Source organism: Mercenaria mercenaria, chromosome 2, assembly GCF_021730395.1.
Source record: "Mercenaria mercenaria strain notata chromosome 2, MADL_Memer_1, whole genome shotgun sequence".
NCBI lineage: Eukaryota > Metazoa > Mollusca > Bivalvia > Venerida > Veneridae > Mercenaria > Mercenaria mercenaria.
Window position 1 is genome coordinate 20,453,888 of NC_069362.1, and position 21,247 is coordinate 20,475,134.

Below are 21,247 nucleotides of genomic sequence, written 5' to 3' on the forward strand. Positions count from 1 at the left end.
TTTATAAATATCATGTTACAAATTTCAGTACAAATTTTACATCTTATATAAACGAAACATTTTAGATTCCTCTTTCCAAATAATTTACAAAAGTCTGAAAAATTTAATAAATCATCCTGACATACCGAAACTAGCTAAAATCATGTGCCGAAAAGTAAATGTTACAGAATTCTGTAGAATGAACAAAAATTTACCAAATAAAAATCGTAATGCAAAAATCATACAAAAATCTAACAAATAAATTTCTCACCTCGATCGAGCATAAATTTCTAGCAAGAAAATAATTCAGACATAGATTCGTCTATAAAGTCGTAAGGTGGTGTGCGCAAGGCATATCAAGTCCAGTCTATTTAAAGGATAATGTCCCGCCAAATACTAAATTTCATGGGATTCACGGCTAAGCCGTGGACTCCGACTATTTGTGTTTCCACGGGATTCACGATATAGCCGGGGAATCTAAGTACTTTGGCGCAGATTTAAATTGACAATTTCAGGCCCATTATAGTGGTTTTGGGGATAAAAACATAAATTACTGAAGTTTATAAAATATCAACTTTCTTATTACTGAACAGAATTTAATGAAATTTACATGGAAATTTAAGTTATGAAATACAGAAAAACATGAGAGGTATTTCATGCGTGAAATCTGACATTTACCTCAATAACTCAAAAATTTACAAAAAGATGATGCAATACCTGCATTTACACTACAGCTAAAATAAGGCCCGTATGTCAATTTGTGACACAATCATTCGAAAAAATCTTCTTAAATGAAAAACATTCAATTTTTACAATAATATTTAAATCACTTACTCATTCAACCGACTCGTCTTTTTTTATCTCTGAAATGAATCGGTCTAGTTGAGACAGGTATGATATTATTAGCGTTACAAAATACAACGACGGTATGCATATAAAATTAGCTACTAATAAAAAAACTAATTATTTTGTAACGCTAATAATTTGTTAAACATTTTATATCATTGATTGTTTAACCCAACTTTAAAAGGATCTTATCTTTGTTTCTACATTATGATTTGCTTTTACATTAACATTTAATTCATGCTGCAAATTTAAAATAAATGGTCAACAACAAATCACTTGTCCCTCATTAATGTGGGTTCGAGCCTCTCTCGGGGCGTTGAATTCTTCATGTGAGGAAGCCATCTAGCGGGCTTACGGAAGGTCGGTAGTTCTAACAAGGTGTGGAGGGGCACCTGGGGTCTTCCTTCACCACCAAAGCTGGAAAGTCGCCATATGACGTATCATTGTGTCGGTGCGACGTAAAACCCAACAAAATAAAATAAACTGAATTATGTAACGGTAATGATTTGTTAAATATTTTATAGCATTGACTGTTTAACCTAAGTTTAAATAGATCTTACCTTTGTTTCTACATTTTATTTTGCTTTTATATTATCATTTCATATATGCTGAAAGTTAAAATAAATATCTACAACCGGAAAAAGAAAAAGTCATGTTTCAGAGTTAATAAAACGGAAAAGTCATGTTTCAGAGTTAATAAAATTAATACTTGACAACACTGCACGAAACCTTGTCTCCGATTATAAGCAAATAAAATGATACTCTCAACTGTGTGTGCGTGGATTGTACAATAAGCAATATGCTTTGCATGGTAAGTGCTGATAACAGAAGAGAGATGTTGAACAAGTTAGTTTTGTCAAATTATATGTAACAAGCTATTCCTTTTAGGGTTCCGCAGATCTTACTTCTGGTGATTGATTTAATCAAATTCATGTAAGGGTTTAGAACGACCGGAAACCTTTGACCTCTTAATATTACTTCGACCTTTTTGTTAGGGATCTTAAACGGGGCACGTCTCCATTGTTACAACTTAACTGAATATCGATGCATGCATATAAGGTTATAGAACTATACTTTTTACAGCTAAATTCGCCATGGACATTGTCAAGTGGTTCAAATGAAAAAATCTTCACCTAAATTTGCTTGGGCATTAAAACGGATCTCTTGGATCTGAGAAATTTCTGCGTAATATCACGCTATACATACGTTTTAACACATTTTGATTTTTTCTTACCAACATAATTGTTTCTGATATTTTTACATGTAAAGACATATTTTACAGTTTTAGATTTACAATCAGCATCACAATGTATGTCAAATTGCTCACCAGTGACAAAACTGGAAATAAATTATTCTTGTACAGTGTTATATAAATGGAAGCATCTACGTCTGTTAAATTAAACAATCTTAAAATCTTTATCGTTGTGTTCTGGAAATTCAGATTTTATCTATAGGACTCATATGCTGTGTGGACGTTTGAGTGCAACAACTGGTTTGTACAAATGCAAATGCTTGAAACTTCTGGTGTGTAACAAATCCATGTAGAATACCATCTGTGTTAGGTTTTGACAGGTTGTCACTTAAAGTGAACGGTACCACAACACTGTCACTTTTTCTCTCTTGACCTAGTGACCTACTTTTTGACCCCAGATGACCCATATTCAAACTTGACCTACATTTCATCAAGCAATCATTCTGACATAATTTTATGAAGATAAATTGAAAAATACAGCCTCTATCGCTTACACAAGGTTTTTCTTTGATTTGACCTAGTTACCTAGTTTTTTTACCCCAGATGGCTCATATTCGAACTTAACTTAGATTTTATCAAGGCAATCATTCCGACTAAATTTCATGAAGATCAATTGAAAAAAATCAGATTCTATCACATACACAAGGTTTTACTTTGATTTGACCTAGTGACCTAGTTTTTATCTCAAATGACTCATATTCGACCTTGACCTAGACTTTATCAAGGCAATCATTCTGACCAAATTTAATGAAGATCAATTGAAAAATACAGCCTCTATCGCATACACAAGGCTTTTCTTTGATTTGACCAAATGACCTACTTTTTGACCCCAGAGGACCCATATTCAACTCGACCTAGATTTCATCAAGCCATCATTCTGACATAATTTAATGAAGATCAATTGAAAAATACAGCCTCTATCGCATACACAAGGTTTTTCTTTGATTTGACCTAGTGACCTAGTATTTTACCCCAGATGGCTCATATTCGAACTTAACCTAACTTTTACCAAGGCAATTATTCTGACTAAATTTCATGAAGGTCAGTTGAAATATACAGCCTCTATCGCATACACAAACTAAATGTTGGCAGACAGATAGACGACAGACGACAGACAGACAAACGACAGACAGACGACGGACGCTGGACATCGAGCGATCACAAAAACCAACCTAAAAACAAGTGAATGAAGTATTGCCATGCAATAAAAGTTTCCTACTGGAAGGCACCTAATTTTCTATTCTGCAGTATAGCATAATGAACTGATATATTCAATGATGTATAAACAATAATGTATGGTGGCTGATTTCTGCCATTTCGCGTTTTCGCCCCGCGACCCCGCCGAACGAAAACACGAGAATTAACAGGTTAAAATTGCGGGGGCGCGGGGCGAAAATTCGCTATTTAGCGTGGGCGCAGAGCGAAAACTCGCTGTTTAGCGGGGTCGCGGGGCGAGATTTAGAAACTGGTATGTAGGGGGGCGCGGGACGAAAACACGATAATCAGCGCTGCTTAAACGTCGAGTTTTCGCACCGCGCCCCGACATCCAGTTACTAAATCTCGCCCCGCGCCCCCGCTAATTATCGTGTTTTCGCTTCGCGCCCCCGCTAAATAGCGAGTTTTCGCCTGGCGCCCCCGCCATTTTATTTGTTAATTTTCGTGTTTTCGATCGGCGGGGTCGCGGGGCGAAAACTCGCTATTTAGTAGGGGCGCGAAGCGAAAACACGATAATTAGCGGTGTCGAGAGGCGAGATTTAGGAACTGGAATGTCGGGGGTGCGGTGCGAAAACTCGGAGTTAAAGCAGCGCTAATTATCGTGTTTTCGCCACGCGCCCCCGACATACCAGTTACTAACTCTCGCCCCGCGACCCCGCTAATTATCGTGTTTTCGCTCCGCGCCCCCGCTAAATAGCGAGTTTTCGCCCCGCGCCCCCGCCATTTTAACTTGTAAATTCTCATGTTTTCGCTTGGCGGGGTCGCGGGGCGAAAACGCGAAATGTCAGAAATCAGCCACCATAATAATGTACTTTATATACAGTATGTTATAAACAAAAGACTTGGATTAAATTTGTATATATAAAACCCTATAGTTGCTTCGTTTAGCATTTTTGGCCGATTATCAAAATGGTAACGTTATTTATAGTAAAAAAATCTATATAAGTCCACATAAAACTCTTTTACCAGGTAGAGATAGGTCAAAATACACCTAAAATTGGATGTAACATACATGTTGTACCACAGAAAACTGGTCTCGATTTTTCCCTATGGCCTGTAATAAGTAAGTTACAATATAAGCTATTTATAGTAACAACAAAGGGACATAATTCTAAAAAAACAAGAGTGCCTCATGATGGTGAACATTTGTGCCAAGTTACATCAGAATCCCTCCATGCATAAAGAAGAAATGCTCCGAAATTCTTGAACTAAGCATGACCTTGACCTTAGACCTAGGGACCTGGTTCTTGCGCAGAACAATCCGCCTCATGATAGTGAACATTTATGCCAAGTTACATCAAAATCCCTCTATGCATGAAGAATAAGTGTTCCAGACAAAGTCAGTCTTGAATGTGACCTTTGGCATCTGTGTGTGAGACTTTGACCTTCGACCTAGGGACCAGGTTCTTGTGCATGACACTCCTCTCATAGTGGTGAACATTTGTGCCAAGCAATTTTCAAATTCTTTTTGCATGACAAAGTTATACACCAGATAGAAAAAATGTCCCATTAACCTTTGATCTCCAAGTGTTACCTTGACCTTTAAGTTAGGGTTCTGGGTGTTGCGCATGACACGTCGTTTCATCATGGGGAACATTTATGCCAAGGAATATTAAAATCCCTTCATGGATGTCAGAGTTCTGAACCGTACAGGAAAAGAACTCTATTGACCTTTGACCTCCAATTGTGATCTTGACCTTTAAGCTAGGGGTCGGGGTTTTGCGCATGACACACCATCTCATCATGGGGAACATTTGTGCTAAGTAATATTAAAATACCTTCATGGATGGCAGAGTTAGGGACCGGACACGAAACAGACCCTGTTCTTTCCATGTTAACATTTGACTGCCAAGTGTGACCTTGACCTTTGAGCAAGGCGTCTGAAAGTTCTGCATGACACATCGTCTTATTATGAGGTACATTTGTGCCAAGTAATATTAAAATCCCGTCATTGATGACAGAGTTATGGACCGGACAGGAAAAAGACCCTGTTGACATTTGACCTAAAATTGTGACCTTGACGTTTCAGTTAGAGGTCGGGTATGGCGCATGACACGTTGTCTTATCATGGGGAACATTTGTGCCAAGTAATATTAAAATCCTTTCATGGATGACAGAGTTATGGACCGGACACGAAACAGACCCTGTTCATGCCATGTTAACATTTGACTGCCAAATGTGACCTTGACCTTTGAGGCAAGGTCCGAAAGTTGTGCATGACACATCGTCTTATTATGAGGTACATTTGTGCCAAGTAATATTAAAATCCCTTCATGGATGGCAGAGTTATGGACCGGACAGGAAAAAAGCCCTGTTGACCTTTGACCTCAAATTGTGGCCTTGCCCTTTCAGCCAGGCATCCGGGTTTTGCGCACGACACGTCGTCTCATCATGGGGAACATTTGTGCTCAGTAATATTAAAATCACTACATGGGGATGACAGAGTTATGGACCGGACACGAAATTGCGGACGGAATGACGGACGGACGGAAAAGTGCATTCCTATAGTCCCCGAAACTTGTTTTCAACCGGTAGGGGACTAATAAAAGCAAGTATCTTTCTAAACAGATGGGGCATGCTATAATAGTTTATGTGCTTGTTACCGTCAAACCTGATAGGATTTGACAATATCATTTGAATTCACACACAAGTACCTTCAATGTAAGTACTTCAGGCCTCTTTCATTGTAGGTACATTGTATTGTAAATTTAGAAGATTTATTCTCTAATAATATTGCTGATAAAGAAGAAGCAAAGTACCTCAAACATTAAAGAAATCGTTTCAAATCTCTACACTACAATGAAGAAAACTAATCGATAAATATCTCAACAGGATTAGTTGCACGACATTGCACTTAACATTCTAGGGAGATGTATATCTAATCTTTTAAACAAAATTCGAACCGGCGTCTGTAGTATTACGCGTTACTGTTCTTGAAATTTAATTGTCTATTTATATGTAAAAAGCAATTCTGCTCACAGTTCATCAGATCGTTCTCGTGGTGTTCGGTTAATCTTAGATCAATTCTTCAGGAACCATATTTTTCAGTCTAGGCCTTATGGCTAAATAGGGAGAGATGTATTATTTATAGGCAAAACTAAGTTCATATTCTTTGAAATACGTGCAAATGCGTATATATTTATAAAACACAAATCTCTCTATAATAGATTAAACTATTATCTAATTGAAAGGAATTTCATTTTTTAGACCTCTAGAGCAAAAATATTAAATGAACATAACATATCTGATGTATTGATGTTATTTTCTTTGGCATTCATTAGTGGTGATTGGTTCAAAACAACAAAATATAGAACGTGGTACTTTTTATTGCTCAAAATAAGAACATTACGGCTGACAAAACATTTTTCAGAAAATTATGGTTACTCTTGTTTCGAAGTTTTAATACCGTATATAACCCAATGACAATAAACTGGATGCATTTAATATATTTAAGTCGTATAAAGCTTGGTTTATTGTCCTTTCCAAAGTAAGTCTTCAATGAAAGTTAGATGTCACATCAAGTAATACCGCATCAAGTAAATAAATGTTCCACTGAGCAGGTAAATCTGACAATTGCTCAATTGTCAAAATATTGTTGCTTTTCTTTTAGGTAAATATTCCAAATGATCAATTATCAAAATATTGTTTATTATTATTATTATTATTATTATTATTTATTCATTGTTAAGTTTTTTGTTTTAATTTTGAACCTACTATATTTCTCACTGCTATTGACAAACCTGACCTTAATGTTAACTCAGTTATATTGCAATTTATTAGCTGTTTATTTAATATTGAGAAAAGAATCCTCGTATTTTGTTAATAAAATCTTGCAGTTTAGTGAAGAAAATCAGAAAGAAAATATATATATTTACTGGTTTGTATCGATAATAGAAATCCTAATAATGGTGATCTAAGAACTTATTTACATATTATATTGTTGTCACTAAGAGAAACAAGAAATATCTTTAAAAATGATGGTCGGCGAATTGTGATAAAGAAAGAAGTTTATGAATTTTTCATCTATCATTCATCTTTCATCTAACATTTTTCAAATTGAAAAACTAAACACCGCACTTTAACAATTTAAATGGTTCTCTTAATTTTTCGCAAAGGTTTTGTAGTTGCAATTTTGTTTCGTTTATCCTTAGACGAATAATTACAGCAGTAGCTTGATGAAGATTCATGGAGCGGTTCATGAGAAGAGGTCATTAAACGTGTTTATATTTTTAGCTAAATTGGTCCCTATCCCCATTTGTAACAAAATAGCAGGAGACCTTACGATATTGTTACACATCGAGTTTGAAAAAAAATCCATTACATTTTAGTGGTTAATGCGAAGAAAGGCATATCTACTTTTAGCTATAGTGGTCCCTAATAGGGCCCAAGTTCCTATATAAATAAATTTGGAAGAGGACCTTATAATGATGCTCCAGACCAAGTATGACAAAGATCCACCAAGCTGTTCATAATAAAGATGCTACAAATCAAGTCTGATTAGAATACATGAGAAAAAATCAATTAAATGATTTTTTTATTTATTATTTTTTATTTATTTCTAAAATAGGCCAACTGATCCCGCTTTAACAAATGCGTATTCGCTATTCATGAATCTTTGGACAATGACGTCACACCTATAAAAAAGTGAAGGTCAAGCAAAACATACAATTGTAATTATTTCAATATTTCTGTTTCATAAGCAAAGTTTGACCGTAGTCATATCACATAGATAAACTGTATGCAGCGTACCTTCATTTCAGTGTAATGAGATTCAGTCATTATATAGCATATATATAATAAAACAGATTTCAACTGAGTTCAATATTTGCATACCATACTTAAAAAAAATATTCATATATAATAAATCAGTTAAATAATTTATAACAAATATATCAAAGCAAACAAGTACTCATTTTAATATGCAATCTGAATAAGTCACAAAAGCAAGAAACCTTTTCATATACAGAGGACAATTGTAACAAGGAAAATCTTTTAAAAAGCACTTGTCTACATAAAGACTCTTATCACACCCTTATTCATGTGATACCCAGACCGTATTCAGCTCTTTCTTTAATTTGATATTTGTTGGTATTTGAACAGGGTTTTATCATATTTATTGAACTTACTTATCATTTTGAGATATATCAATATTCTTGCTAAATATACTGAGCCAAAGTTAGCTTTAAAACTGTGAACAGCGTCGTTTAGGATAAACGCTTTGTCTACATTTCACTCAGCGTAGCACAATCAACAGAGTGAAAGAAATTGACACTCTCGTCCAATCAGGAAGAGTGTTGCATAAATCTTCCATTTTGATAAATTATCTATAATGCGTTATCAAGTAGTTTGATTTGCAAACTGAAGTCACGTGGCATAGGTAACGAAAACGAATTTAGACGGCGTTCGCCGAAAAATTATTTACTCAAGTTGAATTAACACTTTGTACCATATCAAGCATGTTAATATATGACAACATATTGCACGCAACATCGATTGCATTAGATGCAGCATAAAGAAGAGCAGATGTTTCGGATATTAAGCTGTACATTAGAAAGTGTTTTGATATTTAATAGCTTTGCAAAAACGGACGGTCCGATCAAAGTTGTAACGATTTCTATATGTCTGTAAGTTTTGGAGAGGACAAAAAACGTGACACGTTGATACGAATAGGTAACACTGAACTAAAACACAGTGACTTTATCTTCTCTCAGATTTTATTATGGTTAATCGCCTGATATAAAATAAACGTCAACATGAAAGGAGTCCAAATATTGGAGAAATAGATTAACGGAATTTCCACACGCAGTGTTATGTATAAGACCAATCCCCACCGAAGCAAATGTTTCGTAAATATTTTGAAATTTGAACTTTTTTTTCAATGTGTGTGCTTAAGTTATAGTTTTAAACACTACAATTCCTTAATTCTTTTGGTGCTTTTATAAATTCTTATCAAACATTTCAAGTAATTCACTAAAGTGAGACTATTAAAAGTACTTATACACTGCATTGCAGTTTTCCTTTAGAATTATGCCGAGCAAGTGTAAATTAAAGGGAGATTAGTCATAAGTTTCAAAGTTAATTTATTAAATCCAGAAGGTCATTAGACCCATGTGGCACAGATTAGCAACGTCATGCAATTGATTATGAATTTGAAATAAGATATACAATGATACCTACTAAAACTTACATATCTATCGCAGAACATATAAATACTTTACAGTAATATAACGTAAACATCTTAAATAACGATGTGGGTATATGTATACATGTAGTTAAGGTAAACAACTGTTTAGGCTACGAGCCAAAACTTTTTTAAGCTTATTTTAAGAACTAGAAATAAAAGTGCTATGCAACGTTGTACCAAAAATTCAATATGACAGTTAAGATGGCCTTCAAGTTGTACAAACTATTATCTTGGTGTGATTAATCAGTTATTCTTATTTTAAATAACACTAAACTGTATTTCATCATGCAACAGCCATGCCCACACATTTGACAATAAGATATATGATTCAAAATCACCATCAATATATAACCAAAATACATATTCAGACGAAAATGTTTCTATCATAAAAATATTTCATTTAATGATTTTCCACTCAGAATAATATTGAAAGATCTATATATATATATATATATATATATATATATATTATATATATATATATATATATATATCTTGGATAAAATCTGTCAAACCTTTAACACTAACAGACACATTTCTTACCTTTTGAACGCAATAAGTCAAGCCAGGCAATTTAAAGCTAATCTCAAAAGGGTTCTTCTATGTAGGTAGATATGATCTATTTCTACATTTATAACAACATATCATATGATGTAAAGAGGAGATTATTTAAAAGTTAGCAAAGTTCAGTAAATTACAGTTCATATACACTACACTTTTAACAGGATAATATATGTCACTTCATTATGGCTCATATATTGATTTTACGTAGCTATATTAACGTATTTTCATATATTCCTGAAATGCAGATTATCGTACATTCAGTTAACATGGAAGATGTCTGAAATGTAAATATTAGTCAATGGTATGCTAACCAAAAAACTTTGAAATCTTGGCGTTTTAGAACAAACTGAGTGTATTTACTACTTCCTGCATACCTCTTTGCAGGTCACGATCTGTGCTCGCGTGTGTGCGAGCATGCGTGTGCTTATTTCTTATTTTCTGTTGTTTTTTAATCCAAATCTTTAACAATCAATTTGAAGTATCATCAAGTGTATTAAGAACATCCAACTTAAAAGATTTATGATGGTTTTAATTATATATCTTAAAATAATTGATATCCGAAGACAGCAGCATATGCATATACAAATAGATATTAATATACAATGGTGAAAACCTGAACAGCTTTCCATGCTATTCCCTTCTGAATTTTGACATCATTCAAATATCAAATTCTTAAAACGATATACTAGTATGTTATATGTAAACATACGTTGTTGTGTTTACAATAATCTCAGTTCAGCTGGAACATACACTTTCCATCTTATAAATAGTTCATGCAGAGACAGGAATGATATAAGTTAAAATAGATTAACATTTTCCATCCTCTTCATTACGCATATTACCGTCGTAGTATGCTGTAATGAGAATAATTTGGAACATGCCCCGATGTTTGTGTTTGTTCAAAAATACATCGAAAATGCATACATTTACATAAAGTCAGTAGTGCGAAAGATTCAAGAAAGATTTTTTATGAAAAACTAACTAACATAATTTTGAACAAGGCTATATTTAAATGCTCTCTAAATCTTATAAATATCATCTTACAATTCAAAACTATTCTTTTTTTCAGCATTCTGATTTCTAATTATTCCCTTGAAATCCTTTTTTTATTATTAAAATTTATATTAATAAATAATTTCAAAAAAAGACTTTAATACCACTCTTAGCAAGGTAAAAATATTTCAAGATTTTATTTGTCTGTAACCTTAACATACTTAAAGGCATACGCTAGGGTCTCTGTATATGAGATGGGCGAATTATTTCCCAATAATAGAATTTCTTCAAACATTGGATATTGGAGGACAATCATCTAAGAAATAAAGATATGCAATAAAAGTCATAGGTCACCAGTACTGAAAAAGTGTTATCTGCACTTGAAAACGGCATTTAGCGAGCGCGGCTGCGCCATGGGAAACCACTATGTGGCTTTGCGCCAATTATTCCGAAACCAGTTTTGTTCTGCGTACCCCGATTTTGTCTTGGTATCCATGCTGTTCGCTAACAGTTTCTCTAATTCCAGTAGGCTTATAAGCGAACAGCATGGATCCTGAACAGACTGCGCGGATGCGCAGGCTGGTTTGGATCCATGCTGGTCGCAAAGCCACTATGTTGGTTTTCTCATGGCACGGCTCAATTTCCTTTGTATAACTCAGATTTTATGTACATTCATATCAAATATAAAACCCTTATTTGGATAGATGCATTTAGCCTTATTGCAAAACAGGGATTTACAACGATATGCAGCACATAAATTCAATATTACACGTACATGTATTGATTGAACACCTTGTCATAGGTCAAGTAATCCAAATGAATTCATGTTATTGTATTTAACTCCTGCTCCTAGAATCCGTTTCTTAACACTAGAGAATTCGTGTTATTGTATTCAACGCCTGATCCTTAAGGAATCCGTTTCATTGTACTAAACGCCTAATATTAGGGATTTCGTTTTATCGTATTTAACGCCTTATCTTAAGGACTCTGTGTAATTGTATTAAACACGTCATCATACGGATTTCTTGTGATTTTATAAAACGCCTAATCCTTTGGAACTCGTGTTATGGAATGAAATACAAATTCGTAAGAAATTCGTATTATTGTATTTAACGCCTATAATCCTAAAGATTTCTCTTTATTGCATTAACTATCTAATCCTTACAAATTAATGTTATTGTATCAAACGGCTATTCCAAAGGAATTCATGTTACTACATTAAAGGTCCATTCCTAACGAATTCCTGTTATTGTACTTATAGTTCATTTCTAAGGAATTTGTGTTACTGTACTAAACGCCCAGTCCTAAGGAGTTCGTATTGTTACATGTATATTAAATGCCTATGGTGGCATATTTCTGCCAACCACATATCCACTTATTTATGTAGACAGTTTTCTCTAAAAATGTCACATATCCAGTTATTATCTAGCAAGTGGCAAAATTGCGTGTTATCCAGATAATTCAGTTAACAGGACAAAATTGCCTGTTAGTGCCCACTTCTGCCATCCACATATTCACATAAAAAAGTGGTTATTGTGAGTTTTCATGTTATCAAGTTAATATTCGTACCCAAATTGGCGATAAACGGTTAGACATTCCGTCCCTTGTACGGAATTATATTGAAACGGGGACAAAATGTATAGGCGGTCGGGTAGCTCAGTCGGTAGAGCATTGGAACGGTATTCCGAGGCCCCTGGCTCGTGTCCCGGTCTGGCTGCACATTTTTCTCCTCCTGTGACATTTGGCGCCCAACGAGGTGCCGTGACGGCATAACACTGGTAAGTCTCTGACGCCTGTAATTGCTTGATTTATAAAGTACCCGCTGAAATTCGAGGACGAATTTCAAAATGGTAAGGAAATATGCTACGGCATAGAACTTGAATATTGAAACGGGGAGAAAATGTGTAGGCGGTCGGGTAGCTCAGTCGGTAGGTTACGTTACCGAAACGGTATTCCGAGGTCCCGGGTTCGAGTCTCGGTTTGGCTTTACATTTTTCTCACCCTATGACAAGATGAATGAGTGTATATCCACCTTATACCCTACCACCACCCCTAATGGTTTGTGCCTATAGATAGGATTTGGAATTATTAATTTGCATAATTGTTATGTCCCTTTATGTATTTTCATTTATTCCGTAATAATAGGGGACGATTACGGGATATTGCCCATCATAACAGACTAACTGATAAAAATCAAGATACCTAGTCAACGTAAGTGAATATGCGGATGGCAGTTGTGGGCACTAGCAGGCAGTTTTTGTCCTGTTAAAGATACTTCAGTGGATAACAAGCAGTTTTGTCACTTGCCAGATAATAACTAAATAAGTGTCATTTTACGAAAAAATTTTAGATAAATAAGTGGATATGTGGTTGGCAGAAATATGCCACAATAAATGCCAATTCCTAGAACATGCTTATTTATGTTCAAAATAATTTCTGTTGAAAGGTCTTGTAGTCTTTCCTTCTTTGTCCCTGCATACTTTTTTATAATGATATGATCTGAGATGTCAATATACAATAAACCCTATTCAAAAAATAGAACATTAAGTAGAACAAGTGGCCGAGTATTGCAGTAGCAATACAGAAATTCCCTACCGGTGAAAAAAAAAATTACTTGACCTTCAGTAGTGACCTTGACCTTTGAACAACAAGCATGGGTGATGTGCGCAACTATGTTGCGCGACACATAGTCTAATCATGGGGAACATTCTGTGTTATACAAAAATCTTTCAATGAAATTAAAAGTAATAGAGCAGAAACATATTGTTACTGGACATTGAACAGTGACCTTGACCTTTCATCGACCAAGCATAGATCATGCGTTGACACATTGCCTCGTCACTATATAGCACTAAGATAATCCATCAATGCATGTAAATGTTATGGAGCAGAAACTATTTTAACTTGACCTTCAGTAGTGACCCTGACCTTTGACCTACAAACATAAGTCATGCACGTGCATAATCTATGTAATAACAAATTATTTCCCTCTATTCACATACCAAGTTTTATTACCTATCATGAGTACTGTTTGAGTTATCGCAGGATTCAGATTTGCGGACGGACGGACGGCGGGCATTCCAAGTGTCCCCTCCGGTGTTCAACTGGTAGGGAATGAATAATACTGAACAGATCGTCAAATGTTTGCCTCTTCCGATGAAAAATAAAGCCAGAGTATTGCAAAGTACTTTACTGTTTGGAATAACAATTCTTTCGTTTGCAAATTTAATACATTAAACTCACTTACTGATTAATTTTACTGATTAATTAGGTATCTATTTTTGTAAACTACTACAGTATTCTGTATCATTTGATATGTTGATGTCTTTATTTATTTAACCCTATTTATTTCTTTTCTTGTTTTATTCTTTGTTGTTGTTGTTCATTTCTCGTGGCTATTTTTTATTTTTGTTTTCTGCTGTTTCTTAAGGAGGTAGGTTTGTATGTGCGCATGTCCAACCGGAAGCTAACGTGACGATTTACGACGACGTTTACGACAAACTAAATGTGTTTGTATATTCATTCTTCTGAAAACAAATCATGAACTTGTCTTCGATCTGATGCTTTATGGTATAATAATGCATAAATAATGAATAAATTGCCGCAGAAACGCTTCAAAACAATTTTGCCTTAAAGTGACGTCATTGACGTCATGACGTTACGTGTCAGTTACCGCGCAAAATTAATAGCATTTATCTTGAAAGTACGTAATTCTGTACATTTTCTTTATTTTAACTATTTTCAAATAACCATTATTTGCTGAAAAATTTTAATGAGTCTTTTGCTCTGAATAATAATCAATATTTTGCTTCTTTTATGTAGTTATATTGAAATGTTATGCGGAATGTAAGAAAATGGATGACGGCAACCAATGTTATTTGGAATATAGTTGGGTGAAAGATTACTTGTTACGGCCATTTTCAAATAAAAAGTCTAGCAGTTTGATTTGTAATACCTATTTTTCAGGTTCCATTGATAATTTGTTACTTATATACTAAAACTAAGATCTAAAATTGTTCAAATTTCAGTAGAAAATTGTGGTTTCTTGAATTGAATTGATGTTACCATGGAAACGAAGCCCGTGACCTATGTATCGAAATGTAAAATTCAAAAGCGTTGCGACTTGTCTATTTAAGAAACACAGCTTCGGCTTTTTATTTTCATTTCAACAATATCCATGAGAATAATAGCAGCATGCTGAACGATTTTTCCATGAAAAATTGCAGACGAGGGGTACTGCTGTACGTATTCCTAGCTGTGAAATTTGTTTGAATAAATGCAAATAACACGAAAATGTAACCTACGTTAGAAATGATATGTTTTAAAGCTACATTAGCTAGAAAGATAATCTTATTCAATATTTTTTTAAAGAATTTACGACAAACAGCAAGATATAAGCTACTTTAAACATCTCTGTTGCCATGGTTACTTTAAAATTTAAGAAAAATAGGGTACCATGTAAAGTGCTTGGTATTTTGCTAATAATATTACCCAAATATTTTATGTTGGTCATTAACAGAATGGCACTGAAGCCGTCGAAAACCCCTATTTTTATACATAGTTGTTTAAAAATGAGAGAAAATGCGTTACCATGGAAACACGAGCCCCGCGACATATAAATTTTAAGCTTATATTAGAAAGATAACGTGCATACCAGTAAAATTATCAATTATGCAGACTTCTACCGATATTAATGAAACTAAAATACACTGAAAAGTGTTAAATATCCGTATTTTCCTTCTTCTTTCAATATGAAATACCTTTGGAGGGTCATGTTCTTCAAACCTGGATGAAAATTGAACTTGAAGGGACAGAGACAAACGAAATTGAGACTGTAGCAGTTAAAACTTCATATTACACGAAATACAATAACATGCTGCGGTTCAACTAATCTGAATTTACCCTTGTAACAATGTAACCTACCTCCTTAATTTAGATCAAATTTCAAGTATGTAAGCGTATGTTACATAATGGAAACCGCATCGATTGTCATTAAACGAAATATTAAAATGAACAGATGTTGCAGATCTTTCAGATAAACGCAACAATCTGTTCTGCTTTCCTTCGGATACTTGTTAGTTTCAATACAGGATAAAAAAGCTTTCTCTGGGTGTGCACTATATGTTACAATATTTAATAAGCGTAGAGAAAAATAATTTGCCCGTTATCACATATCTGATAAGGTTATTTCAAAACAAGTGTTGACGATCTTACAAAAAGCAACATCAAAATTTTGAACATGTTAACAGTTATAGTTTGGATGCTGAACTTAGCTCACCGAACATTAGGGTAAATTTTTGTCATTACTTTCAAATATTGTTAATACAATATCAGTTTTATTTCATTTATTTGTTTGTTTTAGGTTTAACGCCGTTTTTCAACAGTATTTCAGTTATGTAACGGCGGACAGTTAACCCAACCAGTGTTTTTGAATTCTGTACCAGTACAAACCTGTCCTCCCCAAGTTACTGCCAAATTCCGCATTTGAACCAGCGGTAGAGCACAAATGATTTTAGACACAGTGTAAATTTGATTTTATTACACACCTACATACAATAGACATCACAACTTAACTTTCAAAACCGTTTAGTACGACCTTATTTATGCGTTTCTCGAAGTAAATCAAATGCCAAATATCAAAGTATGCTAAGTACGATGATTGTTCAAAAAGTAACATTTCAGGGGTCATAATAATGTGTATAATATACAGAAGAAGAAACAAAGAACCAAGTATTTTTGGCATGCGTAATGACGTTAGTGGTACACTTTGAATGTTTATGCATTCAAAAATGAACAAACCACAGAAAATAACATTTACTCGTGTAAGAGCTGAAAAAACGTACATTTCACAGTAACATAACGATGAATAATTGCACCGTGGACGCAGTGTCGACCCTCTAACAAACAATCCAAAGTCAGACCTATCTCACTTAAATTTGTTGATACCACTATTGACAATATCTGTAAGATTAACAGTAACATAACATATGGACAGAAAATGTCGAAATACAAATGTATATAAAACTTATTTGAGCTTTTCAAACTAACGAGCTAAGTATCACATTTTGTAATCATACCAACGGCGTTTTGAAAATGTGTTTTGCATATCAAATGCTTCTGTGGTTAAATGCTGCGTATAATGCATCTGTTTTTTAAAGCTCAAAAGAGGTTAAAAGTTTAATTGATATTCGTCAGATTTCGTTTCTATAAACTATAATACACACCTACCTGGGCTCCAATGTTATACACTTTTTTATGTGGAAATATCACTAGCATAATGCTCAAAACAACTGTAGAATGTCTCCCCTGGTTTAATGTAAAATAGCCAACACAATAAGTAGTCTAAATAATGTACATCATATTATCTAAGTAACAAATGCGTAAGACGTTGAAATCACACTGACAGCAGATTGATTGTGATTGATGCGAGATTAATTGTGCATTAATCGGTTTTTTGTTGGTAAAGTAAAACAAAATGCATGTAGCCAGAGTAACAAATATAGGCGTAAAGAATACTGTTGAAATTCTTTACTCACAATCTTTGGAAGACTAGCGTTACTGTACTGAGGAATACCTGAACAGATTATGCAGTATGTTAGTAACTTCGTATGAGCCGTGCCATGAGAAAACCAACATAGTGGCTTTGCGACCAGCATGGATCCAGACCAGCCTGCGCATCCGCGCAGTCTGGTCAGGAGCCATGCTGTTCGCTTTTAAGCCTACTGCAATTAGAGAAACCGTTAGCGAACAGCATGGATCTTGACCAGACTGCGCGGATGCGCAGGCTGGTCTGGATCCATGCTGGTCGCAAAGCCACTATGTTGGTTTTCCCATGGCACGGCTCATATATAGATCGCTATAGTTAAGCGAAATAATCAAAATATTAACTTAAGTAAACTAAACGTTGTGAACGAGTCATTTAAATGAGGCCATGGTCAGTTTCAGTGTAAGTAAGGCTACCTCAAATACACTTGGTCGGAATGAGATGACCTCGTATATACCTACATTTCCATGACATGGGATCACACGCACACGTACACACACACACATACGCACACACACACAGACGCACACACACACACACAAGTAAGTATATATGCATCGGTAATAAGACAAAATGGGGAAAATATATAAACAATTTGCCTGTATTTCATTCGATTTAAGGATATATTGCACCTCAAAATGGTAGCAACGCACTAATTCGGCCGAGTTTTGGTGGCGACAAAATGCGTTGCAAGGGTACATATGCTGTGTTAAGGATCATTGAATGGAAGGTATTTTCAAAATTGGTAGTGTTTTTCTACATCAGACGCTGTGCTCATTTTTACATTACGCACAAAAGAGAGAGATAAAAGGAGTATGTCTCCTATAAAAATGGCGGAGGGAGGGGGTTCGAAGTTCCCCTCCCGAGATATAGTTTTCGTATCGTGTGAAAGGGGTCCTATGTCCTCCACCTAGATAGATTTTAAAACATCCCAAATAAACATAAATGGTGAATACTGTGCATGCTTCAAGGGTCTTAGAGAAATATTTCGGGCAAAAAAATGTTTTCTCTTTAAAGGTTAGGGGTTTCGACAGTCAACCACAGACATCTTTGAAACACAACGTAAAAGAATGATAAAATGTGGGCATAGTCTTACTCGAATAATTTTCCAAGAACTAAAGTCTCCGTTGTTAGATTTAGATTTTTATTTTGGTGCATACATGCGAGTGGTATTTTGGGGTCCTCCCGGACAACGCATGGAAATGGCGAGTTCTGTGGAATTAGATGGATAAAAAATATATCATTTACTCAGAAATGACGCTTTTTCCTCCGCAATAAGGTATACAATGTCATGTATCTTATTATTTATCTACATATATAAATGCGAATGATTTGCTTTAAATATTTATCGCAGATTTTGGCTTTTTTCTTCATCTATAAGAACACCTGCGGGGTGCGGGCGGCGTTTGGGCGGCTCCAAAAATTGTTTACTATGTAACTTGAGCATTATTTTTCCATTATTCGCCTAACTTGATCAGAATGTTAACATCTCGGGCAAATTCAATAATTAGCCGGGGCGTCCCAGTAGTTCTGGAGTTACGCCCCTTTAATTGCTCAAAATTGCAAGTATTGACAGCATGCGCACTTTAACTTTAGCAGTTCTTATCCAATATCCAATATTCTTTTGGAAAATCATGAGATTATTATTAATACCGTTTTGCGTCGGATGTGTACAAATTCAACGCGTTTCTGTTATTTTTGTAAACTACTAAATTGTGTTGAGTGTACCGCATTTCGGTAGTGACTACCAAAATACATTGTTACCATTCTGAGGTGCAACAAGGGTAAGATAATTATGTATCGATCATGTGATCAGCAAGAAATATTGTCAAGAATTTCGTATTGATAACTTGTTATTAAAAACTTACAGACACAAGCTGTGCCTAACGGCCTATGGCAAACAGTTCTTTTATATTTTCTTAATTGTTTGATGTTTATAGATTGTGATTACATCAGATTGAATTATTGTTAATCTGTTGACGCAGTATAATTATATAATTGTTTTTCTTGGGTATAGTCCTGGTCTATCTGATAATTGTTTCGTTTGATGATAAACATTCTTTCAATAATTTTGCATTGTAAACTGATAGATACAGGCTGTTGCTTAGTACCTTAGGCAAAACGTTCTTAACTGTTAGAGTTTGATGGTTCAAAAAAGTATGATTTTTGCTGTACTATGGACTGCATTTATTCTACTGGAGCAAAATTACTTAATATTTTTTTTCCATTTTGGCATCATTTTTCTATTCACTTCGGCATATCTCTTAGCTTGATTTCTTACTTGTTAACTTACAGCCTTGTGTTGTAAACATAGTTTGACATAAGATCTGGTAGTTGCTGAGCTACCTGTAATGTGATCTGTAAAAACTGGTGTTAAATCGCATAAAAGTATTGACAAAAACAGACTAGAATACAACAATAATCCTACTTATCAAGAAAATAGGTCAGTTAAACATTTTACAGATATAATAACGATATTTGCCCGTTTTAAGATAAGGCGCAATCGTACGTCTATTTTTTCATTCGTCTATGAATACTGCTGTCTCGATCTGCTACTGTAATTTCTATCAAATTTCAATATTCTGTGAGTTACGTTCAATTTTGTTTTGTTTATTTGATGGATAAATTGCTGAAGTTTATGAATTATGAAATTCCAAATTTCTCTCTCGAATGTAAAACATATCAATTATAAATTCAATATTTTGTTACAGAAAAACAATCTGAGTTTTTTTTTGTATTATTGTAAAGAGGATAATTTAAATATTATTCCTGATTGTTTGCCGAAGCAAATCTCTCTTTATCTTTGGTCTTTTGTTTTCTTTGTCTGTTTCAGCTGACTGACTGTGTTTAGATACCACTATGTATAATAGATGCTGATATAAAAACGCATCTGTACAGAAAGTATTCATGGAACTGTCTATGTAAGCACATTATGATTTATAGGTTAGAATCATCAAATGATAGAAATATATTTGTAAGCACATTATGATATATAGCTTAGAATCATCAAATGATAGAAATATATTTAAAAATATACAAGACCAATAATTCATATTTGAAAAAAAGAACAATTACTATGTATATAAGCAATAATTAACAGGTTTGTGTGTATAAACAATACTATGCATTAAGTTTATAATAGTACACACTTCATATGTGTATAGTTAAACAGTATAAATGTGTAGTACCACCAAAAAGTGGAAGTTATTTTGACGAAAGATTGTTAATGTATGACATTTACTTATGAATATTAGTTCTGTATACGCAGTTTATTTCAGAATATTTCCTAAACTGACGTTAAAATCGAAAGATAAATTATTTTAATAAAATATGGGCATTGAATATCTATAGTTGTAGAACACATTTGATATGACATGCCATAACACAGCATCGAACTCCGTCACCGAATTTAAATACAACCAACTCTCCTCTGTTTTACTATAGTACACTAGATGTATTTAGGGAGTTTCTCTCTGTTTGATTTTACTATTGATTTTACGCTATTATTATGCATGTAAGTATAAAATCAAACGTTAGGTTATCAATAACCCGCCACAAATTGCAAACACCAATGTTTGCAATCTGCCCAACAAAAAAAAAAACTATTATTATAATTTGGCTCATCATATCGCGATTTCGTGTCTCCAACATAAATTGTAAATACGGCGTA

The 21,247-nt window shown here is 34.3% G+C and overlaps 1 protein-coding gene across 2 annotated transcripts in view; it reads right to left on the reverse strand.

Moving 5' to 3' along the window:
* Nucleotides 1-21,247, reverse strand: part of LOC123563445 (tachykinin-like peptides receptor 99D) — a 357,242-nt gene that overhangs the window by 307,966 nt on the left and 28,029 nt on the right. The window contains exon 1 of one of the 2 annotated variants that reach the window (XM_053531865.1): nucleotides 17,262-17,394. The exons of the other annotated variant lie outside the window; for it this stretch is intronic. The gene's annotated coding sequence lies outside the window, so the exon portion shown is untranslated. Of the gene's footprint in view, nucleotides 1-17,261; nucleotides 17,395-21,247 lie in introns of those variants that run through there. 2 annotated transcript variants of the gene reach the window in all.